Here is a 27,635-nt window from a genome sequence, read left to right as displayed (position 1 = left end):
CAAGCCATCCATACAGATGGTATTATTATTGATGTTTCCTGTCAAAGCTATTTGTGGATCTTCCCCTTCTTTTTGAGCAGACTAACAGTAATGTGTGCAATCTATATTTAACATTGAATGGCAACATGGTTCTAGAACACAAATGTTTAAAGCTATGAGTGGTACTTCATAATCGTATGAGATGAAAGGAATACTTTCATCATACACATTATACAGTGTGAATGGCTGACAGCAGTAGTTCCAGCCAAATGTACTATGAGTGGAAGTTGGAAAATCAGAGATAGAAAAGTATTTTTATATTACAACAAATTGTTCTTTACCATAATTGGAACTCTGGAAAACAATGATGATAAGCATATACATAGTCATCTAGTAATAAGAAGTGAATCCCCTTTTCAAACTAACTAACAGTTTTAGCTGGGCATGCATGTGGAATCACTGTAGAATATTAGATTGGAGGTGATTCAGAGTAAACAGAAAGATATAGAGAGAAAGAGTAAAAATATCAGATTCAAGGGCACAAGCACAAATAGAAGCCAAGCATAAACCAATTTGACCAGAACAGAATCCTCAAGGAAAATATCAAGCTGAACAGAAGATGAAGACTGACAAAAAGCCAGCATTAAAATCCAGGTCATTGTGAAGACATTGTCAAGTGAGTAAATATGTTGGTCCTTAACCTCTTTCTGATAAGGTGCTACAAGTCCATACTATACCTTGTGTCCTACCAGAACCAAATACAGGAAAATTAGGTCCCGATACTCATCCTCCCAGCCTTTCAAAATATGTCAAATTATATAATGACAAAAGTCAGAACTTCCACCCTCCAGATTTGCGGCCCAGACAACAAAATATTCTGTAAAAGAAGTCCATCTTTACATTGGTAAATGAAAAAGCCTTCGGATATTAACAAAATTTGAAATTTAAAAGATAAAATATAAAACCAAGATCAATCATTCAAACATGGGCCCATTAAATTCCAAAGTTAAAAGCAAGAATTGTAATTACATTTGGAATGATTGCCTTAACACTAAATTACAAAGGCTTGGTCAGTAGCAAGCTCTAAAATCTTACATATGTACTCCCTTAATTTAAAATTATATGTAAATATGGATAAAGGTTGGTAAAAAAGGACAGAAAAGCATTCCATTACAATCAATTCCTGATAGATCCAGTCATCATCATGATACTTTTTTTACGTTGTCAATAATAGTAACAACTGGAGGCAGAGCCAAGATGATGGAGTAAAATGATGCATATACTCTAGCGCTTCCCTGACAGCCTACAAAACACCTGTAAAAATGACTCTCAACAAATTCTAGAGCAGAAGAAACCGCAGAATGACAGAGTAAAAGAGATTTACAGCCCAAGGTGACCTGGAAGGTCAACAGGAAAGGTCTATCCCACAGGATGCTAAGTGGAGCAGGGCCCAGCCCTGACAGTGCAGCACAGGAAGGAACAGGACCAGAACAGGCCTCTGGGGCAGAATGCCCAGCAGGAAGGGTCCCAGATCCCCTAACCCACAAGCAACAAAGACAGCTTCAAAGATCACTGTGGAAGGGCTTTCCCAGCTGGGCAAGAAGAGAGTGAGGTCCCCCCAGCACTGGCCCTAGGCAGCAGCAGAGGTGGCAGCAGTAGCAGCAACAGCAGATGGGAGGCAACTATAGGGGCTGTGGAAGCACCCTGGATCCATTGTCCAGGTGCCTCAGCTTAAAGCCTCTGGTGGAATTGAGCAGCTAATCTGAATCTCAGCTCTGAGCACAGTCGTGGGGAGAAGAGGAGCACTAGGACCCTTGTCCTGACAAAAGATTCAGAAGACAAGTAACTGGCTGGGAAAATGCTCAAAAAGAGGGAAAAAAAAACCATAAAAGGTTACTTTCTTGGTGAACAAGTATCTCCTTCTATCCTTTCTGATAAGAAAGAACAATGCATACTGTCAGAGGAAGTCAAGGTTTCTGCCTCCAGTACCTCCAAAATGAATATGAAATAGGCTAAGGCCATAGAAGAGTTTGAAAAGTGAGTCAGCAGCTTGCTAAAGGAGAACCAAAAAAATGATGAGGAAAATAACACCTTCAAAAATAGGCTAACTCAAATGTAAAAAAGCCAATGAAGAGAAGAAAGCTTTAAAAAGCAGAATTAGCCAAATGGAAAAGGAGGTTCAAAAGTTCATTGAACAAAATAGTTCTTTAAAAATGAGAGTGGAGTTCAGGGAAGTTAATGACTATATGATAAATCAAGAAGTTACAAAACAAAATGAAAAGATTGAAAAAATAGAATATAATGTGAAACATCTCAAAGGAAAAACAGCTGACCTGGAAAATAGATCCAGGAGAGACAATTTAAAAACTATGGGACTACCTGAAGCTGTGATCAAAAAAAGAGCCTAGACATTATCTTTGAAATTATCAAGGAAAACTGCCCTGATATTCTAGAACCAGAGGGCAAGATAAATATTGAAAGAAACCACCAATCACCTCCCAAAAGAGACCCGAAAAGAGAAATTCCTAGGAATATTGTGGCCAAATTTCAGAGTTCCCAGGTCAGGGAGAAAATATTGCAAGCATCTAGAAAGAAACAATTTGAATATTGTGGGAAAACAATCAGGATAACACAGGATCTGGCAGTTTCTACATTAAGAGATCGAAGGGTTTGGAATGGGATATTTCAGAAGTCAAAGGAACTGGGTTTAAAACCAAGAATCACCTACCCAGCAAAACTGAGTATATACTTCAAGGAAAAAAATGGCCATTCAATGATATAGAGACCTTTCAAGCATTCATGATGAAAAGACCAGAACTGAATAGAAAATTTGACTTTCAAACACAAGAATCAAGAGAAGTATGAAAAGGTAAACAGGAAAGAGAAATCATAAAGGACTTTCTGAAGCTGAACTGTTTACATTCCTACATGGAAAGATAATATTTGTAACTCTTGAGACTTTTCTCAGTATTTGGTTAGGTGGAGGAATTACATACACACACACACACGCACACGCACACATAGACAGAGAGTATAGGTTGAGTTGAATCAGAAGAGATGATATCCATAAAAAAGTAAAATAAAATTAAGGGGTGAGAGAGGAAAATATTGGGGCAAGAAAGGGAGAAATGGAATGCGGCAGATTATTACTCATAAAAGAGATAAGAAAATTTTTTTTTTCAATGGAGGAGAAAAGGAAGGAGGTGAGAGGGGAAGAGTGAAGCTTACTTTCTTCACATATGGCTTAAGAGAGGAATAACAACCTCACTCAATTTGGTATGAAAATCTATCTTACACTACAGGAAAGTAGGGGAGAAGAGGACAAGTGGGGTGAGGGGGATGATAGAAGGGAGGGTAAATGGGAGAAGGGAATAACTAGAAGTAAACACTTTTGGGAAGGGACAAGGTCAAATGAGAGAATAAAGAAAAGGGGAGAACAGGGTAGGAAAGAGGGCAATATAGTTAGTATTACACAACATGACCATTATGGAAGTCTTTTGCAAAATGACCCATATTGACCCTATATTGAATTGATTGCCTTCTCAATGGGGATGGGGAGGGAGGGAGGGAGGGAGAGAAATTGGAATTCAAAGTATTAGAAATAAATGTTGAGAACTGTTATTTCATATAACTGGGAAATAAGAAATACAGGTAATGCCGTATAGAAATGTATCTTGCCCTACAAGAAAAGAGAGAAGATGGGGACAAGGGAAGGGTGGGGTGTGATAGAAGGGAGAGCACATTGAGGGAAGGGGTAATCACAATGCAAGGTATTATGGGGTGAGGGGAGGGGACAGACGGGGAGGAAAATTGGAACTCAAAACTTTGTGGAAATGAATGTCAAAATCTAAAAATAAATAAATAAAACTATTAAAAAAATAGTAACAACTAACATTTATATAGTGTTTTAAGGTCTGTAAAGTTCTTAACAGACATTTTCTCATTTTATCCTCTCAACAAAAATGGGAAGAAAGTGCTTTCATTTTTCTGACTTTGAAGATGAACAAACTGAGTTAAGTGACTTGTCCAGGGTCATGCAGCTAGTGCCTGAGGTCAGATTCAAACTCAAGTCCAGTGCTCTATCCACTCCATACCCTAACTGCTTCATAAAAGGAGATAGCTCAAGGTTAGGCAACAACGAAGATACAACAATCTTTGTCTTGTCAATGTCATTACTGAATTAACCTTGAGACAGAAAACAATGCATACCTTTTCTGTGATTCATGCATTAACCAAACACTAGAATTCTTAATAAAAATTCAAAATCTCTCAACACTGTCTTTCTTTTCTTTTATTCTGAACTTAGCAAAGACCAAATAATTTAAGCATTTCCATATACAAAGTAAAAAAGAAAGAGGATTTTACATGAAATTGCTAATCTCTATTATGAACAGCTCACTTTCTTTGTAAGTATATAATAAATTCAACATATTATTTTCAAAGCTGCCCTGCTTGTCTGTGTTGATTACTGAACTTTGATCTGTTCTTTTCTATCAGCAGTGGCTTTTACAAATCATTATTTTATCTAACCCAACAAACAGTATTCTGTAATTAAAGACTTACTACAGACTATTGGGAGTACAAAAGAAAATCAGCAAATTCATTTTTAAGTTCCTATTTTCAACCATATTATCAGTTGTAATCACATGTATGTTTGTTCTAAGATCTTCTACCTTAATTAGTAATTTTACATGTATTGCATTTCCTATCAAGGAACCAGTCAGTCAATATTTAGCATGGTAACATTTGTAATTAAGGTATACTGGATGTCCCAAAATTCTGACATATGTGTGTATGTGTGTGCAAAGTGTAGATGTGTATATGTGTATTATATATGCATGTGTAAATATGTATATGTGTATATATGATAAATTACTATAATTAATGCAATCACTAATTGTTCTCCATTTTGGACAACAGTGAAATCTGCTAACCAATTACTGATATTAAAAGAAAATATATGAAACAAATTACTTGAAAAATTTTTGAGTTTACTATTTATAAAACAGAAGTCATATAAAGTAGCCAAAACCAACTTTATGCATAGGCATTGTAATAATTAATATTATTTGAAAAGTACCTAAAGTACCCCACAGACTTGACCCAAATAATTACCTTCCATAGGTCTGCCATAGTACCTGAAGAGCCTCCTTTTCAAGTTCTTCTTTTGAATTAAGGGACTTTTTCTCCTAATATCTATGTTAAATAGCAAATAGGTTATCTGGAATGAAAAATAACACCTAAGCTATTAACAAGTCACTATTACTATACTTAAGTACTGATTATCTAATCAGATTAGATGCTACCTTTTAGAAAAACATAGAGCAGGGCTGTGAGAAAATAGAATATGAAATATATATGTTTTGAAGGTGTAGGGGAACAGGGGGAATGGAGCAGCCTGAGAAGGGTAGCATTATGAGAGATAATAGGCACTGGGAGCACAGTGAGACTCTATATGTGCTGATTAAGCTCAGCCTATTTAAACATTATTCTAAGGGTCATCTCTAAATCAGATTTGCCTAAGTCAACCTAAAAAAAAAAAAACCTTTAATGAAACTTCATTATTTGTCATTGTTATGTGGCTTGATTATCAAGCAATTAATGACATTCTACAAATACGATTTTATCAACATTGTCTCAGTTTCATGTTTATAGAATCAAGGCATTCTTTTTTTTCTCTCCTGCACAATGATTTTATTAGCCCCCTAATCACTACACTCGTACACTGCATTCTATGGACATTATAGTAGATTACACAATTTCATAGATCTGGCTCACCTTTTCCTTGTTAGCAAAGTGCAGCAGGATGCATTAGAAGTTTGAGCACCTTAGCAGTGTTGCTGTGCATAATGAGACCCTCGCAAATGGAAACTGAAAAGAAAGGATTAAATAGAGGAGATAAAAGATAGCTTTTGTTCCTTGTCTGATTCTTGGCTTCTCTTCTTTCTTTGCTTTATTGTAAGACTCAAAAGGAAATTAAAACCCTGTTACAATAGTGATAAGGTTATGAAACTCAAATAAAAAAAGTAAGAGAAAGTTTGACCTTCCTGTGTCTACTATCTTTCCAATTTTGTCTGAGAGAATATTGAAGAACTTTGGAAAAAGAGAAAAGCCTGGTTGGTGGAGCTGTGAATTTGCCCAACTATTCTAGAAAACTATGAAAAATTATGTGAAGACAGTGACTAAGATGATCACACCCTTTGACCCAGTGACTCCCCTACTGAGTTTTGATCTACTTCAAGCAGATCAAAGATAGAAAGGTCTAATGGATTTCAAAATATTAATTACAGCACTTCATAGTAGCAAAGAAATGGAAATAAAGACTGGTATGCTTTGGGAAATAGATGAACAAAATGTGATGTGATGTGATGTATGTGTGCATATGCATGAGTTTGTATGCATATATAAGTGTATATAATGGAATATTATTATACAAAAAATGATGTCTATAAGACAAGATGTTCAGGGAAATATGTAAAGACTTTTATGATCAGAGAAATGAGAAGAGCAAGTGAAACAATACGCACAATGATTTCAATGGTGCATACAAAGAAAAGACTTTAAGGAAGCTGAACTCTGAGTAATTTTAATAATCTTTGTCTTAGAGAACAAATAATGAAACATTTCCTCTCAGGAGAGGTGAAAACCCCCAGAGCAGAAAGCTACATACATATAGGCATAATCTTTGAAATGGTTATTTTTGTATACTTTTTTGTTGTTGTTATAAGAGAAGGGCAATAGAGGTAATAGCCAGAAATAACTATCCTACAAAAAGAAAAAAAATAGAAAAAAAATATTTCTTAAAAATGGGGTGGAGGGGTTAAGAAAAGAGGAATGAATAATAATGCCTAAGTTCTTCTGTGATAAGACAGGAGTTTCCTGACCCAGGTCTCCTTCCTGTTTCCTCATATAGTTTTGTCTCTCTCCCCTCCCCACATACACTCCCCCACACTTTTCCCTAGCAGCTTTCCTGGGGAAGCTTCCTCCTCTCACAAAACTTGATTGACTCCAGCTTCTTTGATGAAATTTCCTGGTCTTGGACCAATAAAAAACCCAAACGATGTGGGTTCTGCTTTTCTCAAATTTGGTGAATTCTCCAACTACTGGAGTTCTAATACGTTAATATTAGACTGACTGACCAGACTCATTTCCAGAAGGAGAGGGAGACTTCATTCAGAGAAGAACCACAGTATACTTGCTATGTGTGGGCAAAGTAAACCTCCTCCTTTGTTGAATGTTCACTGCCTTGTAAGTGCCTCATTTTGTCCCAACGTGGAAGCTGCTGTTTTTAGAGTGCAGAACCTACAACTGGCAGTGGCATCCATACCCTTCAGAATAGAAAATTTCTAACGACTGTCAGAGTATCTGGTGGCATAGTAGATAGAGTGCATTGTCTGGAGTCAGAAAGATTTATCTTCATGGGTTCAAATCTGGCCTCAGACACTTCCCAGCTCTTTGACCCTGGGCAAGTTATTTAATCCTGTTTACCTCAGTTCCTCATCTATAAAATGAACTTGAAAAGGAAATGGTGAACTACTCCAGTACCTTTGCCAAGAAAACCCCAAATGGGGTCATGAAGAGTTAGACAGGACTGAAAAATGACTGAATAGTAACAAGAGCCCCCACCCTACCTTCAAAATAAATTTTCTTGAGCAATGGGTTAAGGAAAAGCATCTCTTATCATTATTCTCCTTTAAGTTTTAAGCTTTATTTTGAAGCAAATTTTTAATGCATTGTATATTTTATAGAGGACAGCTAGGGATTACAATAGATAGAGTGTGGGACCTGAAGTCAGGATGACTTGACTTCAACTTCAACCTCCAACACTTACCAGCTGTGACACTGGGCAGGTCACTTAATTCTGTTTGCCTCATTTCCTCATCTGCAAAGTGGGGACACATTGGAGAAGGAAAAGGAAAAATCACTCCTGTGTCTTTAAGTTCTTCAGTTACTTAATGCGATTATTACAAAAAAGAGTTTTTTAATCAAACTTCCTACTAGCTGATTCCCAAGAGAAAAATCAAACAATGCAGCAAAATAAGTGAAAATTGCTATCCATTTTCTTTTGGTTATATCTGCACGAAAACAAAACAATTAGGCAAATCAATCATCCCAGTCCAAATCAAGGTCAGTTCAGTGAAAAAACAAACTATCAAATAAGCTGGCTGGCCTGTGTAGAAATAACGAAGTATTCTGTCTCAAATTACTTCCTTTGACAATGTGTAAATAAATTTGTTGAGATGATCATTATATTGATATATGATTTCCTCTTTTTTTTTCTGCTTCAGATTTATGGTATGTAAGTTAATAGAAGAATTATTTGAAGATACTGGCTCTGCTAAACCATCATCCATATTAACCTTCATTAGTCTTTGTGAGAAATTGTCCTTTCCTATTAATCACAGTGTCTTACCCAGCAAAAATTCACAATAGCATTATATAAAGGTGATTTCAGCAGTTGATACCTACATCTTACCATATCTTCCTTCTCTAGAAATTCCTTACTGATTAAAGAAAAAAAATTCAAAAGGAGGCTTTGAGAAAAAAACAAAAAAGAGAGGTAAAGATTAGCATGTAATTTACAAGTGGAAGGTGACATTTCTATTTAGAAAGGCAGTGTGATATAGCAGTCCTTAGCGTTTAAAAAAAAAAGGCCTGTGTTCAAGTCCTGCCTTCCACAAATAGACAAAGGCCCTCAAGACATTGGGAGCACCTCTTTTGAGGACTCATTGAAAAGACAGAGATAAGATTCACACTGGACACAAAGGCATAGCTCTGCGGAGATGCATTATATGAATAGCTAATATCTCACATGACTCAAACATCAGTATTCATGCTGACATTACAGTTTTATGTACCACCAAGTAATAATGTGAAATCTTCATAAAAGAAATACACAAAATTTCACTATTTCAGATATATATTTTCCTACAACATTTGCACAACATGTTGAAGATCAGTCCATTTCTTTTGAAGAGATGATCTATGTTTTGTATCCAAGGAGCAGTTGGTAAATCAGTCAAAATCGTTTGAAGTGTCATTAATACCCCATCAGTGTTCTGACTTTAGAACTGGAATAAACCTGGGAACGTAGAACTCTAACTCCAATCTCCAAACCTTTGCATTGACCACTCCTTTGACTGGAATGTATAACCTTCTTAATGTTGCCTCATAAGCTCCGCCTTGCTCATGAAGTTTTTCCTGATCTCAAGTACAAGTGTCCTCTTCCTAACTGCCTTGTATTTAAATACTCTATTTTTATTTATTCTTTATATGTGTGTGTGTGTAGTATATATATATATATATATATGTACCTCTGTGTATGTGTATGTATGTGTATGTGGGAGCTTGTTTTCTCCTCCCACTGGAATGTAAGTTTCTCAAGATTAGGTACTGTAATTCTTTGTATTCTTTGTATTGGTATCCTGAATGCTTGGAACAGTGCCTGGTACATAGCACCAGGCTTGGGCTCATTATTTTTGTGTGTTTCTCTTTTTCTCTCCCCCCTCCCCCTTCTTTCACTGCCTCATAACTCTTTGAGGGGAGAAAAAAGGCACAAACCTGCAAACTCCTTTAAAAGGAGATTAACAATTAAATAACAAGAAAACTTTTCAATGACAAAATGACTCTTATAACACAGTGGGGAGACAGGATTAAGTATGAAATTACTGATGACTCAGTATGCTAATACAATTATAGCTCATACATATGCATACTAGACAAAAGGATGCAATTAAATCCACTGGATGATACAAATAGTCAGTAGCTGAAGACTAGGTGCCAAAGGATTGTTGCTATTGTTCAAACTAGTCAAATGCAAAACTGAATGAATGGCAAAGAGAGATTAGAATGTCTACATTAGAAATCACACAGTGGTTTCTTAATCCATGCACACAACTTTTTATTTTAAGAAACAACTCCTAAAAAGGATGTTTTATATATCACTTCTTATGTGAAATAAGATGTTCATGTTTAAAAATCAAAATGAGAGTTATTTTAATGAAAATATTTTGCAAGCATTTTTGCAAATGTTATCTCTTTCTCAAAAGATAGCTTGATGAATCTGTGATTTATTTGGGATAGATACTCTTTTCCTCAGGGCGGATGACAGCCCACCGATGTTTTCTACTACCGTGTCCGTCTCTAAGGCATCCATCCAATGCACTAGAAGCCTCTCTCTAGGTTTTTAATATGTTGAAGAATTTTATTCTTGAGAATTTCCCATTAATCCTCACATGAGTTCTCCTGCAGAACTTTAAGGGATGCCATCTATCTGTCCTCTGAACTTTTGAAATCTACTCTCCCAAAATCTGGAGTACAGGTCAGATTATCCTTAGAGTTCCTCTTCTCTACCACCCTGGACAAAAAAAAAAAAAACCAAAAAAACCCCAAAAGAACAAAAACAAACAAACAAACAAACAAAAACCAGAATGGAATTTATAAATTTACAGAGTTTATGAAATTCTTGCCTGAACTATTTCCAACAGTCTTCTAAATGGTTCCTTTGGTTCCAATATCTCCAATTTCAGATTCCATAGCTACCAAAATATGCTTCATAAAGCATGGATTTGACCATGTTATTCCCCTCTTCAAGAATCTACTTGAGCTTTCTTATCTCCTCTAGGATAAATACAAATAATTTTGTACTTTAAACCCTTTTAAAATCTGGCCTGTTTCCAGAATTATTTCAGGTTGCACTTTCCTTGTCACATACTCTATGTTCTAGCGAAATTGGTCTACCTCTAATTCCCATACAGGATGTTTCATCACCCACCTCCATGATTTTGCTCAGGTCTGGAATGTTCTGTTTCCTGCAGTGCCCTTTTCTTTCCCATTTTGTTAATTGTATTTTTTAGGGAATTGTGTAATTTTCCTCCTACCTCTCTAATTTGGCTTTTAGAATCCTTCACTTTGGACTTGAGATATGTTCACATTCCCCTTTGAGGTTCTGGATGTGGGGATGGTGACAATGCTGGCCCCTTCTGAATATGTGTTTTGATCTTCCTTGTGCCCATAATAAGATGGTCTTGGATTTTCTATGTTACTTCTGGCTCATTACATTTGCCTTTTACCTGGCTTTTAACCTCATCTTTGCTTCTGGGACACAGGGGATACTGAACCACACTTCTTATTCTGGGGGCTAGGGGCTGGTAATATTGGATTTGTGTGCTGGGGCCTCAGATTCTGACAGCTGGAAGTTTTAGAGGCTGTAGCTTACCTGGTGCTGAGCTAAAGTTGGTGGTGTTGGCTGATATGTATAGATGTCACATAGGGTTTTACTGTGTTTGCCCTGGGTTACACTGAAGCTTACTGTTTGGGGGTGGGGGGTGGGGTGGGAGTGTTCAGTTGACTGCTGGTGTCTGCTGGTTCCCCAGTCTGCAGGCAGGAATAGGGAATGGGGGCAGGGGAGGCCTGGTACCAGCACTTACCTGCTCCACCACTCTCTGGTTTGCTGAAGTGGGACTTGCTTCAGGCTTACTGGGATACCTCCCATCCTGTACTAGTCCCCTTAAACTACAGCAACAGGGACTTTACCCATTAATCCCTCTAGCCTCAAGAGCTAAAAGTTGCTGCACCCTATCTTTCTGCTGGCTCCACTATTCCAGGATTTTTCCTGGGGTGGAATTTTCTGGGTTTTTCAAGGTCAATACGGGAGAGTGAGAGGGACTTACTGCTTACTCTGCCATCTTGGCTCCCAGAAGTCAATGTTCTGTTTTCTTAACTCTATTTCTTGGAACCATTAACTTGCTTCCAAACATTACTTAGGTGCCATTTTTTTACATTAAATCTTTCCTAATGTTCTTCATCATCATGATTATCCTTCCTCCCAACCACCCATTCCAAAATAACTTCCTACTTAACTATGCAATATGTTTTGCTTTTACTTATCTGTAGACATACTATATCACCTCTCTACCTCCTGGTAGAAAGAGGGGAGAAAGGTATGTCATACTGATATATTAACTAAAGGAGACTTTCACAGAGATATAACTTTAGCTCTATATCAACCAATACAAATAAAAATTCTGCAATTTGAGCACCTGAGGACTGAGAACATCCAGAGAATCGAAGTGAATGAAACAGGTTGGAGAATAGGTGGCTTCCTTATCAAAATTATAGATGATGCAATACTAAAAGAGATGGCTAATATAATGAATGTTAGAGTCAGGATCTAAAAATATTCAGTAGTCAAACATTGGGCTAAATTTAATATGATGACTTTAGATAGTGATGAACTTAAATCTTATATTTGGGTTCAAAAGATCAATTTTACAAGGACAACATGGAGGAGACCTGGCTAAAAAGCAAGTTTTGAGGTGTTGTTTTTTTTTTCTGAACAGATCTAGAGGTTTCATTGACTGAATGCTCAGAATGAAATAAGAGTATGATATAGCAGGTTCTCCTCCCACCAAAAAAAATTAATATGGTCTTGGCTACATTGAAAAGTATTTATTGCTTACAAGACTAACAAGTAATGGTACTATTGCAAAATGATCAGACCATGTCCAGAGTGCTATATCTATTTCTGGGCACCACATTTTAGGAAGAATATTAATAAACTGGAGAGCATTCAGAGGAGGTGAAGGTCCTCACCTGCAACCTTTTTGAGAATAAGTTGAGAGAACTGAAGACGTTAAACCTAAAGAGGAAAAGGCTTGATGGGGATGGAAAGGAAATGATACCTATCCTTAAGGATTTGAAGGGCTGTCGTGCAGAAGATGAATTAGATTTATTCTCTTACGACAGAAATTAGATTATGACATGGAAGTCTCAAAAAAAGCAAGTTCAGAATTGATTTAAGGAAAAATGTCCACAAATGAAACAATGGGTTGCCTTGAGAGATACAGGATTCACTTTGGAAATCGTCAAGCAAAGGTTGATGGACTGCTTATACTCATAGAGCAGTTACTTTTGTGAGGGATTGTCCAGATTCTATAGTCTCTGAAGTCCCTCACAATTCTACAATTTTATGCACTGCAATCTACAACTGAGTAATTGACAGTAGGTTACAGAAAACAAATGATAAGCCTCATCTCAAACACACACACACAACTGAAAGGAAACAAAACTTAACCATACAATCCAGTCTCTTCCCTTTTTTTCTTTAAAAATACAAAAACTCTTTATGAAAAAGTTGAATTTCAAACAATTTGAATAAAATAACAAGAAAGGTATAAAATACCCAACAAATTGAATAGGCAGGTAGGTGGTACTGTAGATACAGAGCTGAACCTGGAACCAAGGAAACCTGAGTTAAAATCCTAGTTTAGACATTTACCATCTATATGATCCTGAGTAAATCACTGTTATTTTTCTCCTTTATGAAATGAGGATAATAATAGCACCTTCCCCCCAGGTTGATATGAAGATCAAATGATGACCACTATTGATGTAACACCTTTGCAAACCTTAAAATGCTACATAAATGCTTGCTGTATTTATCTTGAAAAGTATATTTTACTTTTACTCATATTTATCGATATTCATTTAATTTAGGTTTTCCTTTTCATTTTAATGAGAAAAATTTTGTTATCCTCAGGCTTCAGACATCAGAGTGCATCAAGTGCCCAGCCTATGCCTATTTCCATCACTCTAGAGCTTAAAGGTAGCTGTGGCATAAAACCTGTCATTAATTGTTTATATTTATTGTCAAAGGAGGTTTAAGTTTGCTTCCTTAACTTTTCTAGTTAGTCCTAGTATATCTATCTCAAACCTCAAGGGAGAAAATTGACTGTATTCTCCATTTACATTCTTCTTTCTTTACCTTTCAAGCTCAAAAAAAAAATGTGTGCCCACACACATTCAGTCTCCAGGACTGTCCTTTTTATGTTGCTCCAATCTAGAGAGAGTTCCCCTAGCAACCATGTTTCTATATCACTCTTTCCACTTTCCTTTGAAGTTCATCATGCATATAAAAATAACTTTAAAAGATAACCCTTTAATTTACTTAGCAAATCTCAGATCCTTCCAAGCCTCTTAAAGGGGCTATGCTTTTTCCTACTTACGAACTTTTTGAAACACAAAGAAAACAACATAACTTTAAAACATAGTTGAATGGTGATTCACACACATAGCTATAATAGAAAATTTCATAGTTAGTATGTTATTACTTACTATTAAATATTAAGATTTGCATATAATGCTTAAAGTAAAAGAAAGGAAGGAAGAAAGACTCTAGGATAATAGTTCAAATGGAGAAATAACCAACAAAAGAAAAAAAGAGAATCCTTTTAGGGTTGCATATTTGAAGACCTAATTTCCTGCCTTGACGTATTCACAGATACTTCATCACAGAAACAAGACTCAGATGCGACTATGCCATGATATTGCTCTGACAGCTCTGAGACCTGGCAGCTGCTCCTAGTGCATCATTTTCCTTCTGGCAAGCTGAAAGGCTATCAGCACCAAAAAGGACCTTGGTGATTTATGGCACTAATCAGAACTTGAGGGCATTAATAACCATGTCATTGTGATAGGATTACACTTCTAGTTGTCCAGGGCAGAAATCTGTCAACTTCAACTAAAGAGTATAGGGAGCTTGCCCATATAATATCTGATCCTGATTTTTTTCAGAAATGATTAAAATCTGGATATTTCCATTCTTTTGAGAGAAAAAATAAAAAAAATCTTTCCAAATAGCATTATAAGCATATATAAATTAGATAAATAGTTCCTGGGAACACAGACTTGACTTTGTCTTATACCTCTCTTCTCTCATCCTGCTTTTAGTATAATGCTAAATGCTGTAAGAATGCTGCAGACCCCAGGTGGCACATTTTTGTGGCAGACAAGTAGCAAAAAGATTTCAAAAGTGAAATATGAAATCCGGTTAATATGCCTCAAATTCTACCATTTCTTTTATTCTATTCTCTCCCTATTTTAGTTTCACTGGGTTTCAGAGGTAGGTTTTAATATAGGATATTCAGTCAAGACTAGAATTTAGCAAATAAAGCAGTGGGTAGTCAAGGAAATATCAAAAATAAAAATTCATTTAAAATAATGATCAAAGTCCTCATAACTCTAGGAGTCAACAATGAATGTCTAGTTGCCTATGGCTTTCTGGAGACTTTGACTGCCTGTCCCTGGTCCTGCACATAAATTAAGGATAAAGTACTTTCCTGGAAATTGTTCATTCACAGCCAGAACAGATTAACACCAAGAATCAAATGCTTGTTTGCATTTTTAAAGTATTTCCCTTTCAATCTTATAAGGCAGTCAGTCATTTTTAACCCTGCTCTTTTATCCATCCACTCCTGCACTCAAAGGCCAAATAAAGTTCAAAAAATTAAATTAACATATAAATGATTCTATGACTATTTAGTAGAACTAAGCTGAGCCAAAGGTCCTTTCACCATCAGTAAAAGTTAATGAAATGAAGAGCATTATAAGTTTAGGAAAAAGTACTGCCAAATGTTCATTGATTCATTAGGCAAGTTTTTATTGAACCCTACGTTATACATAGCACTGTTTAGGCAATCTGAATGGATATAAAGAAATATCTTAAAAGATATTTTAAAAGAAGTACCCAATCTCAGGGTGGGAAGGTACCTCAGAAACCATATATTCCTAATTTAGAATATGCAATTCAGAATCCCCAACAACTAATACCTTGATCTATATGCTCAAATTGCTTACAGTCTAGTTGAAGAATTAATATTGATACATTTGAAAAATTTAATTTATTGATTTAAGATGGTAATGAAAGGCAGCATTAATTTCAGGGATTCTTACCCTAGAGTCCACAAACATTTTATTTTAAATATTTTGATAACTATATTTCAATATAATTGGTTTCCTACAAAGGAATCCTATGTATTTTATTTTCTGCATTTGAAAACATTATTTAAAGTCTCCTTTGCTCAATGCTCATCCATATCATGCCTTCTAACCATAAGTGTCCCTCAAGGTTTCATCCTGAGCCCTTTTCTCTTCTCCCTCCTTGCTACTTCATTTGATGATCTCATCAGTTCCCACAGATTTAATTTATCATCTCTACGTTGATAATTTTCAGATCTATCTATCTTGCCCCAACTTCTGCTGACCTCCAATCTCAAATCTCCAACTGCTTTTCAGACATCTCAAACTGGATGTCCAGTATACATCTTAAGCTCAACATGTCCAAAATGGAACTCATCTTTCATCCTAAACACTCCTCACCTTCTACCTTCCATATTACTGAAGAGGGTATTTCCATCCTCCCATTCTCTTAGGCTCACAACCTAGATGTCTTCCTCAGCTCCTTACTATCTCTCATCCCCTATATCTAACCTATTGCCAAGACCTTTTGATTTCTCTTTTGACAAGTCTCTCAAATACAGTCCTTTCTCTCTTCTGACTTTGCCACCACCGTGGTATAAAGTTAAGTGCAAGTCATGTCATCATTTCTCTGATGGCATGATCTTCTTTGGCAATGAAGGATGAACACACACACCTACATCATTTTACACTTACATTATTTCAATAACTTGCAGTGGGTCTGCTGGCCTCAGGTCTCTTCCCACTCCAAGTCATTCTCTGTTCAGTCACCATAGTGATTTTCTCAAAATGTTGGTCTGACCATGTCACCCTGCTCTACTCAATAAACTCCAGTGGCTCCCTATTACCTCCAGGAGCAAATAAAAAAAAATGTACTTTTTACTGTTCAAAGCCCTTTATAACCTATCTCCCTTCCACAGTGATCCAGTGTCACTAGTTTTCTTGCTGTTTCATAAACAAAACACTCTACTTCTCAATGCAGGGCATTCTCTATAGCTGTTCCCCATTCCAGAAATGCCCTCCCTCCTTATCTTTGCCTACTGGATTCTCTGGCTTCCTTTAAGTCCCACTTTGTTAATACCTAACCCACCCACTCTGGCTGTTAAGAAAGGACTAGTGCCTCTGTTGTGAGGGATTGTCAAGCCCTTTTCAAGGTTGTTCATCTGCCTTTGATGTCCAACCAGTCACCAACTCTCTCCTGTCACTCCAGACAGGCTAAATCAAGTTAAGAGTGACCTGCAAGTCTGAATCCCTTTAGTGAGTTAGGGGAATGTATACCTCAACGGTGTGAAAACTACCCCAGCAGAATGAGTGGATAAGAACAGTTTATCCCAATGGCCAAGGAGTCAGTTGAAAGCAGGCATGGTGGAACTCTTGTAGCTTGGTCAGATATCAAACTCTATCACCAATGATCTTGACTTTTGTGTTGCCTCTGGACTTTGATGACTCTGGAAGAGAGAGAGACACTGACAATTTTTTACAACTCTGCCTCCTTTAAATCTGTCATGTTCAAGTGAAGGAATCACCCCCTCCTCTTCAAAAATGAGACAAACAAGATCCTAAAATCTCATCTTCTGTAGGAAGACTTTCTTATTCTCTCTTAATTCTAGTGCCTTCCCTTTTCTATTTAATTCATGTATATGGTTTGTTTTGATATATTTTCTTGTCTGTTGCCTTCCCCCATTAGACTGCCAGCTTCTTGAGGGCAGGAACTGTATTTTGCCTCTGTATCCTCAATGCTTAACACAGAGGTACTTAATGAATGTTCATTGGTTGATTGATTGAGAAAGGTTCCATAATTCAAGAAGAACTACCAAAGGAGTTCAAGGCACAAAAAAAGGTTAAGCCCTGGTTTATAATGATGTACAATTAAATGGTAAATGAATAATTCAAGTAATGTCCATTATGTGTTCAAAGGAGAGAAAGGTTAATAAGATCAAGAAGAATCAGAGAAAAAAAGGTTCATGAAAGGAACTGAGACTTGAGGTAAGCTTTTAGAAATGGTGAAGAAAACGGAGAGAAGGTAGGTATACTAGTATGAGCAAAGAAATGGGAGCAAGAATACACATGGAATATTTAGGCGAGGAGGAAGAATTAGTAAACCAGTCTAGTTGTTTCAGGAATTACATATAAATGAGAGAAGATAGATAAGGTTAGAGAGACATTGTTGAGGGCCAAGCTAAGCAATTGAACTTTATCCTCTAATAATAATAGCTGACTTTAATATTAATCTTTAAACTTTGAAAATACTTTACATATATTATCATCTCATTTGATCTTCACAGCAGCCCTATGAGGTTAGTGCTGTTTTTTTGTTCCCGTTTTACAGATTATAAAACTGAGTCTAACAAAAGTTAAATGACTCCTATAATGTCTCTATTGCCCTAGACCATCCGAATTCCAAGTGTAGAAGCCTTTGTGATATACCTTCCTGTCTCTTTCGACAAGCGCTAATTTAAAGGTTTTCAAGCGGGTAGCATTTTATAGATTTTTCTTCTTTCCTTTGAAAGTGGTTCATGCTAACTTCCCTTAGAAATATATGACTTTTCCACTGGGATGAATTCATTTAGGTTCTCTGCTCATTTAGTTATTATTATTACTTATCTGGAAATGCCAAATAAAAGGCTGAACCATCATTGCAAAGACAGATATTTACTGTATTCTAATGTTTAGGTTCCATCTCTTTCTTTATCACTGACTTGCACAGAAGCAAAGGGAGTGATTTTCAACAATCTACCTGTTTACTCTTTAATCATTTACTTTTCATTTGTCCTTGAGAGCATGAATACTATTCTTAATACACACAAGTATACATAAGTGCATAGACTGGTAGTCATTACCAATAAATGCAGGAGACATTGTATAGTGGTGACTCAGGCACTGAACTTGGAGTCTAAAGTGTAAAGTCTGGATCTCGTTTCCACTTCTTACTAATTGTGTGACCATGGGGAGCTTCAGTTGCCATGTCCATAGAAGGGACCAAATGAGATAATAGATGGAAAGCATTTAACAAACACTAAAGCACATTGTAAGTGCTAGCTATTATTATTGTTTTTGTAATTTTCATCATAAAGATCGTATTGGTGTCCCCTGCCTGTCATGGGTGCTGTAGAGAAAGCAGTTTATAACTACAAACACGCCAAATAAATGTAAACTATTAATATAAACTATTTTCAACATACAAAAATAAAATGTTAGTTATCACTGTGTGCCTTATCTCTCCATCCAAGAAGTGGCTCAAAAAGAACTTTTAAAGCCATACTAATGATTAACTCATTGAAGTAATCATACTGCATCCTTTTCATCTCAAACACACAAGTGTATTATTTAAATGTCTCTACAAGCTATATGTAATAGAAACATGGTTTCATTTACAATTAATTCCTTATGTGTTCTTGGTATATGGAAATGTCCATAATTGTTGATGTTTGGCAAGTTAACGATTTTTTAAAAGGAGAAAATTTTATTAAAATTGTCTCTATTGCCTCTAGCAAACTAAAAAAATAAACAAATTCCTTAGACTAGCATTTCAAGTTCTCTAAAGTCTTCCAGCCACCTTAACTGTCTTATGGACATTTCTTTTTTTCTTTCTTTCACATACTCTTCATTCTAGTCAAACATAAGTTTCTATTATAGTTACTTTTTCTAGATATCTGTATAAAATCAATTACTCAGCTGATGGTAAAAACATTAAAATCTATAGAGGAAAACAACTCAAGGGAGTCTCTTTCCAATTGGGGGAAGCTGAGAAGGAGTATTCAAGGACAGAGATACAGATATGCAAATGACCCATTAAAAAGAAAATTAGAAAAAGGTTTAGTCTAGAGTTAATTAAAAGCTGTGTAAGAAATGTGTCACCCTCAATGAAATACTTCTTAAACATCAGAATAAAACCAGCCACTTTTCTTGTGAAAGAATTAAGTTTTTACAGTTAAGGTTTGACTCAGGAGACAATTAAGAACAACGGTCTCCCAGAGAGTCACAGAAGAGGACTATGTACCAGCTAAGACATGGAGGATGACAGCCGTTACAGTCACTAGTGGAATAGAAAATGCTCTAGGCAAAAATTTCTTAATACAGCCACACATGAAAAAAATGTTCATTTTTTCTTGAAATGGTTATATGTGGATAGAATGTTATAACTGTTCCCAAAACTTCTCTGATTTATGAACTTATCTTTCCCTAATACTATATTGTCATTGTATAAATATTTACTTGGGATAGAGCCCGGGTGGGAAAGCTGTGGCCTTGAGACCACATATGGCCTTCTATGTCCTCAAGTGTGGCCCTTTGACTGAATCCAAACTTCAAGGAGATCAAAAAGCCACACTGGAGGCCATATGTTCCCCACCCCCTGCCAGGGCAGAATGTATTTCTAAAGTACTTAAAGTCAAGTTGATAAGCATTTATTAAGCATCTACTTTGTGTCAGGCACTGAGTTAAAAGCTGGGGAGACAAATACAAGCAAAATAGACAGTCCTTGCCCTCAAAGAGCTTATATTCTAATGGGGAAAGACAACAAATAAAAGGGAGATAAAAGTGGGAATAAAAGAAGAAGGTACCCACACAGTGGCATAGTGGTGAAGCACAAAGAATGGAGGACTAATGTTGGTCTGGGATCAAACTCAAAATAAAAGTTTTTGCAAAGCATTCAAACTATGCTTTAGAGAATGCAACTCTGTTGGGCTGGCCATGTTGTTTGAATGCAAAATGTACACTTGCCAAAAGGGCTATTTTATGGAGAACTCACATGGGGCAGGCGATCACATGATGGTCAGAAGAAGCAGTACAAGGACACTCTCAAGGTCTCTCTCAAGAACTCTGGATTTGACTATGCAACATGGGAGACACTGGCACAGGACCGCTCAGCATGGTATATCCACATAAGAAAAGGTGCTGTTCTCTTTGAGTAAAGCAGAATTGAGACAGCACAAAATAAATGCAGGATGCACAAATTTGGAGTAATCACCCCAAATATACACACAGACTATCTGTGCCCAACCTGTGATATCACATTCCAAGCTCATATTGGTCTGAGCAGCCACAGTCAAACACACTGAAACTTCACTTTATCATGTTGATGTCATTTTGGTTCTCTTCTAAGACAAAGGATAACAACCAATCAACACTGCATATTAGTCTTATACTAACCACCCTAACCTTGCTATTCCATGTAAGAAGTATTTTCTGGCACTGTAATTTTGTTCTAGTCATTTATGAAGAACATTAAGAAAGCTAGATTTACTGAAATATAAATAGTGTAAAGGAAAGTAATATTTCATAAGACTGGAAAGGTAGGATGGAGCCAGTTGAAAGGGCTTTAAATGCTCAAAAAATAAAAAAACAGTTTAAACTTGCTCCTAGAGCAGAGATTCTTAACTTCTTTTTTGTTTATTTCATATTTATTTTTCCCCAATTGCATGTAAAAACAATTTCTAAACATTTGTTTTTAAAATTTTCAGTTCCAAATTTTCTCCCTTCCCACTTTCTCCTTTCCCACTTCCCCTCTTTGAGAAGGCAAGCAATCCCATCTAGGTTATACATGTGTCATGTTGTGAAAGAAAACATGGACAACAAAAACTCAAGAAAAATAAAGTAAGTAAAAAAATATACTTCAATCTGTATTCAGACGCCATCTGGGAATGGATAGCATTTATTAATCATAAGTCCTTCAGAGTTGTCATGGTTCATTACATTGCTGAAAATAGCACCATCATTCACCTCTGATTATGTTAGAGTATTGGTGTTACTTTGTACCCAGTATATTTCACTTCCCATCAGACCATGAAAATCTTCCCAGGTTTTTCTGAGATCATTGTTTTTGATAGTATAATAGTATTCCATCACAATCACTTATCACAACTTGTTCAGCCATTTCCCAATTGATAGGGAATCCCCTCAGTTTCTAGTTCTTTACCCCCAGAAAAGAGTAGCTATAAATATTTTTGTACATATAAGTCCTTTTCCTTTTTTATCTCTTTTGGTATATAGACCTAGTAATGGTATTGCTGGGTGAAAGTATGCATGCTTTTATAGTCCTTTGGGCATAGTTACAAATTACTCTACAGAATGGTTTAATCACTTCGCAACTTAGCCAACAGTGCATTAATGTCTCATCTCCTCCAATATTTGTCATGTACTTTTTCTATCCTACCAATCTAATAGATATAATGTAGTAACAGAGAATTATTTTAATTTACATTTTTACAATCAATAGTAAATTAGAATATTTTTTCATATGGCTATAAATAGCTTTGATTTAATTCATCTGAAAACTGGTTCTGTCTTTTGAGCATTTATTAATTGGGGAATGGCTCTTATTTTTATAAATTTGCCACAGTTCTCTATATGTTAGAGAAATGAGACCTTTATCAGAGAAATTTGTTTCAATTTTTTTCATAGTTACTATTGCTAACTATATTTCTGTATCCCTTCCTCCAATCTGCTCTCCCTTCTACTTTGCCCCACCCTCTAATCACAGTTGTCTCTGATGATTCAGTCAGTCCCAACATCTACTCCTACCCTGCTGGTGTTGGGGACTGTGTTGGCATGACTTTGGCTTGACTGCACTCCACTCCCACCTTGGCATGATCAATCTTTCCTGCTAACCTTCTGGTGTCTATGGGCTGAGAGGTCTGGAAACCACCACTACTGCCAACAATTCAATTGCCCCCAGGCCTGGTCTGGCTCCAGTCTGTGCTGGCTGGGTCTGCATTGGAGTGACCTGAGCTCAACTGTGCTCCTCTCTCAATCTTACATGACAGACCCTTCCTGCTGACCCTCTAAGAGGTCTTAGGCTAGAAATTTGTTTCACTCCATCTTTTTATGGATTTTGCTGCTCTAGAATTTGTTTAGAATCATTTTTAAAGGTATTTGGAGGATTTTTAGAGGAGAGTTTAGGCAAGTCCCTGACTTTACTCAGCCATCTTGGCTCCCCACCTACATGAGATTCAAGATTGTTAACTTCTTGTGAGTTGTAGACCTCTCTGGCAGTCTGATGAAATCTACGGACACCTCTGAACAATGTTTTAAAATCATAAAGTAAAATATTTAGGATTTTAAAAAATGAACAATATTGAAATCATTACTAAATTTTATTTTTAAAAAAAGTTCACAGACCCTAGATTAGGAGTCCCTGTTTCAGTGGTTATAGAGAGGGAGGAACAAGTATTTATTAATTGCCTAGTATGTGCCCAGGGCTATACTAAACATTTACAAATATTGTCTCATTTGATCCTCAAAAGAACCCTAGGAAGTAGGTATTATTATTCCTACTTTCCTGTTGAGGAAACTGAGACAGAGGTTAAGTGACTTGCTCAGCTAACAACTGTCTGAGGTCAAATTTGAACTCATATCTTCCTAACCACCATTTCTACCTCTAGGAATCCACTGGAATCCATTGAATAGAATAATGTGGTCAGACATACTTTAGAAAATCACTTTGGTACTTTAGTAGGTTGTGGTTTGTCAAAGAGGATCATGCATGATGAAGATGATGCCATAACTTGTAATTGAATTCAAGTGAGGGAGGACTATGCAAAGTCACCAGTCTCACTTCTTCTCCTGGGACTGAATATTTTGCTCTAAGAAGCTTTATCAGTAAGCAAAAGTAAAGAATTTCTACAAATATACATGGCAAAAATGACCTGAAATCTAGTGTCTCCTAAATCTTATCCATCAATTTATTTCATAAATGAAACTATGAATAAAATAATTTTCCTTTCAAATTAACCCAAAATCAGATTTATAAAACAATACCCACTGCAGGACAAATAGATTTTTCATATCATTTCATTCACATGTTCATGTTCTCCTTTTCTTGTAACTAATAAAGAACTTTGATTCTCAGTCACTTTTTAATCTGATTTTCTCTCCACAATCTGTAACATTTTTAGCTGCTTTTATCATCAGCTATAATGATTAAAGAAAGCAGAAAACTGGGCAAATTATTTCCATAAAATTTAGATCTTTGGTAAATGAAGAACAGAGAAAAGATATACTCATCTATGCAGGGAGAAAGATTGAAAATCAACCCAGGGCAAAATATTTCATATTTTAAAAGTTTTAATGGAAACATGAGATGAAAAGACATTTATAATGAAAAAGAGTAGCTACAAATTATACTCAGACAAGTAATGGTGTTTATTTCTTAAGCTGATTTTAAAATAGGTTTCTGAATGAAAGAATGATGACATTAAATTCTAACTATCTCTAAGTCATAAAAAATTCACTCTGGAAGATTTATCATTATTTTATTCCACAAAGAGATCAAAAGAGGAGATCTTTGAATATAAATATCACCTTCCTTCTGATTCCCTGGAATCTGAAAGAACTAATGATCAGTAAAGTTTAAAAAGACTGGAAAGAAAAGCTGTCATTGTTCACCAACTGCCAGCAATGAAATAAAGACCACGCAGAACATTTTAGTAGCCCAGGTCCCTTGAGTAGTTGACAAGGTGATACACAAGGCAATTAAAACAACAACCAAATAAAGTTTATTGTGCTCAGCAATTGTGCTCACATTAAGACTGCTTTCCCAGTGGAGTCATTTTCTTATTAAATGATATGGCCAGTTAGGCTTGGTTAAATGTTTCAATGTAAAATAAGGCACCATGAAGTTGTTTGTATATCAAAAGAGTTCAGCTCTGTGTCCAAGTATAATTAACTAAGAACAATTCGTATGAACCAAGAAGCTTATCATGACCATAGAATTATTTTAACTATTCTACCATATTTCATATGATTTAGAGCTGGAAGAAACCTCAGAAATCCCTTCATTTCAAGATGGGATCTGAACTTAGGAATTCATTACTAAAAAGGAACTCCCTCTACCGATGCAGGTGGGTACCTTCTCTGCAACTTAGAGTGTTAGAGAGTTGTCTATTAGGGTTCTTATACTTTTTTTCCACTCAGAACAATGGCAATGTTTGCTGGCATTACATGCCCTGAGAGCATGTGCAGTGCAAAGTGTTCATGCTTTGTCTTCAGGACCAAGGCTGAAGTGAAGTTGCACAATCCAACGTAGGCAAGTTCTTCCAGAAACACCTCAGATTCATTGCACATTTGATTTTTGATTAATTTTTGGGTTTTGTGCATTCAGAAACCTTTTACTGTTGCCAAATTTTTAGCACCTCACAGTTTAAGAAGCAGTGGTAGATCAATAAGCGATTTAATGATTTGCCCAGAATCACACAGCTAATATGTTTCTACAGCAAAACTTGAACCCAAGCCTTCCTGGTTCCAAAGCCGTCTCTCTTTTCATTACACTACATTAGTTCTTTAAAAAAAGACAACAATATATTAATAGAAATAATAGCGTTTATGCAAAAATTTCAGCTTTGTAAAATATATGTGTTTTTATATATATATATACATAGTCTTCATCTTGTAAATAAGAAAATAAAGACAGAGAAGGTAAGTGATGACTTTCTGGATCATCTGAACTCAGGTCATTGAACTCCATATTTGCTACTCTTTCCCCTTCAAAATATTTGTTTACAAATCATTTCCTAGATGTCTTATATGTCATCAAAGCATTTAATGTATCCTTTTTTTCTCTTTCATTTACTCCTTCTTTAATCTTAAAATCTATTGGGCACATTTGATCATATTTCTAAAATCTATATGTATTCTATTACGTATGCATATGATTTGCCTGTCACATTACTTACTACAACCTTTGAGGCTTATAAAGTAGAAATTAATTCCTTGTGAAAATGAAATGTAGTTCTAATTTCACTAAAGGTGGATTATTTTTGATGTCTAGCTAGAATGTGTTTAAATATTTGCATGTTTCCCTGGTATATGAATATATCTTCATGATTTCCTGATGATGATTCCCATAATAATGATTGCTCTAAATAATAGGTGCTTCAAAGTCCATTTCTAGGCCCTGGTGCCTAATGTCTTCTCCAGGTGGTACGTGGTTTAAAAATATGCCTTATTCGCTGATATTCAAAGATTCTTCTCATCGTCCTCCTCTATGCTGAGCAAAGTTATGGTCAGCCCTTTCAACATATAAGGTTTCCAAAATTTGCTCCATACATTATCCCATTTAATTCTTGCAATAACTGAGACATTATAAATAATATTGTCTCTATTGTACAGAAGAGAAAACTGAAGCTTAAAGACATTTACTGACTTGGCCATACAACTTATTAAATGTCAGCGGCAAGATTAAAAACAAGTCTTTTGTGACTCCAATGTAGCATTCTTTCTCCTAGACCACATTGCCTCTTAAGGGTAGATACACAATTGTTTGGACAACTACAACTGCATTTAATAATTTTTTTTGGCAAGCATTAGTAGCTAAAAACAAAACAACCTTTCGATATTTTCTGCAGGAAACAAAATGAAAGCTCTAATTCTTCCAAATTACATGTAGTATTTTTCCAGATGGCAGACACCTTCACAGAACTTTGAGTCCTCTTGGCTATGTAAAATGAATTCACAAAATACTGCCTGATGATTTCTCAAGGCTTGAAAGTGATTTAAGAGAAAGACTATATTTCATTCCAACATTCACGGTATTATGGTTAAAGTCATAAGAATAAGTACTCTCTTGATTGCTGGTTCCATTAAAGTGATTTATATTGTTTAAACAAAAGTAAATTCAATATAATACAGCCCCGTAAGGAAGATTATAATATTTTCTTCTTTGTAAATATGACTTGACAATAATTATGAATTTATATTATTAAAGCAATAAGTTAATGCTTATAGTTGGTCTCCGAGAGATTGACTAATAAGTCAGTAATCTAGAGGAGTTAGGTGGTGTAGTGGATAGAGTGCATGGCCTGAAGGCAGAAAGATCCATCTCTGTGAGTTCAAATCTAGCCTCAGACTCTTGTTAGCCATGTGACCCTGGGCACATCACTTAACTCCATTACTCTCAGTTTTCTCAGCTACAAAAAATGAACTGGAGAGTGAAATGGCAAACTGCTTTAGTACCTTTGAAAAGAAAATTCCAATGGAGTCACAAAGAAAGAGACATGACTGAGAAATGATGGAACAACAGCATTATAAAAGATTTCTTCTGATCTCTCATTTGATATACTAAGTCCAGACATATTAAAGCCCTACAGGAATATATTTGAATCTCTCATTATAACGAGGATCCCTTCAACAACCAACTGTTCATATTAAGAAAAAAATAACAATCTTTTTTAAAAATAAGTTTATTTATTTTCAGTTTTCAACATTCACTTCCACAAAATTTTGAATTTCAAATTTTCTCCCCATCTCTACCCTATCCCCATCCCAGGACAGCATGTCTTCTGATTGTCCTTTCCTCCAATTTGCCCTCCCTTCTATCAAACACCCCCTTATGCCACTCCCTTTGATTTTCCTGTAGGCTAAGATAGATTTCTATACCATATATATGTATATATGTTATATATGTCATATGACATATATATATGTCATTTCCTAGCTACATGTAAAAACAACCTCTAACATACATTTTTAAAGCTTTGAATTCCACATTCTCTCCCTTCCCTCCTCCCCACCCACCCTTATTGAGAATGCAAGCAATTTGATATAGGTTATACAGGTGTGGTCATACAAAAGACTTCCATAACAGTCATGTTGTGAAAGACTAACTATATTTCCCCCTAGCCTGTCCCACCCTCTATTTATTCAATTCTCTCCTCTGACCTATCCCTCTGCAAAAGTAATTGCTTCCCATTACCTTTTCCCCCAATCTGCCATCGCTTCCATTGTCCCCCCTCTCTTATCCCCTTCTCCCCTGATTACCACAGTACTTGAATTGTTTCTTTCTGGCAACTTAAAATGTTTTCTCCTTGAACTGGGAACTCTGGAATTTGACTACAAAATTTCTAGGAGTTTTCCTTTTGGGATTTCTTTCAGGAGGTGATCAGTAGATTCTTTCCATTTGTATT

This window comes from Notamacropus eugenii, chromosome 6 (genome assembly GCF_028372415.1).
Source record: "Notamacropus eugenii isolate mMacEug1 chromosome 6, mMacEug1.pri_v2, whole genome shotgun sequence".
NCBI classification, from domain to species: domain Eukaryota; kingdom Metazoa; phylum Chordata; class Mammalia; order Diprotodontia; family Macropodidae; genus Notamacropus; species Notamacropus eugenii.
This window is presented reverse-complemented; position numbering follows the sequence as displayed.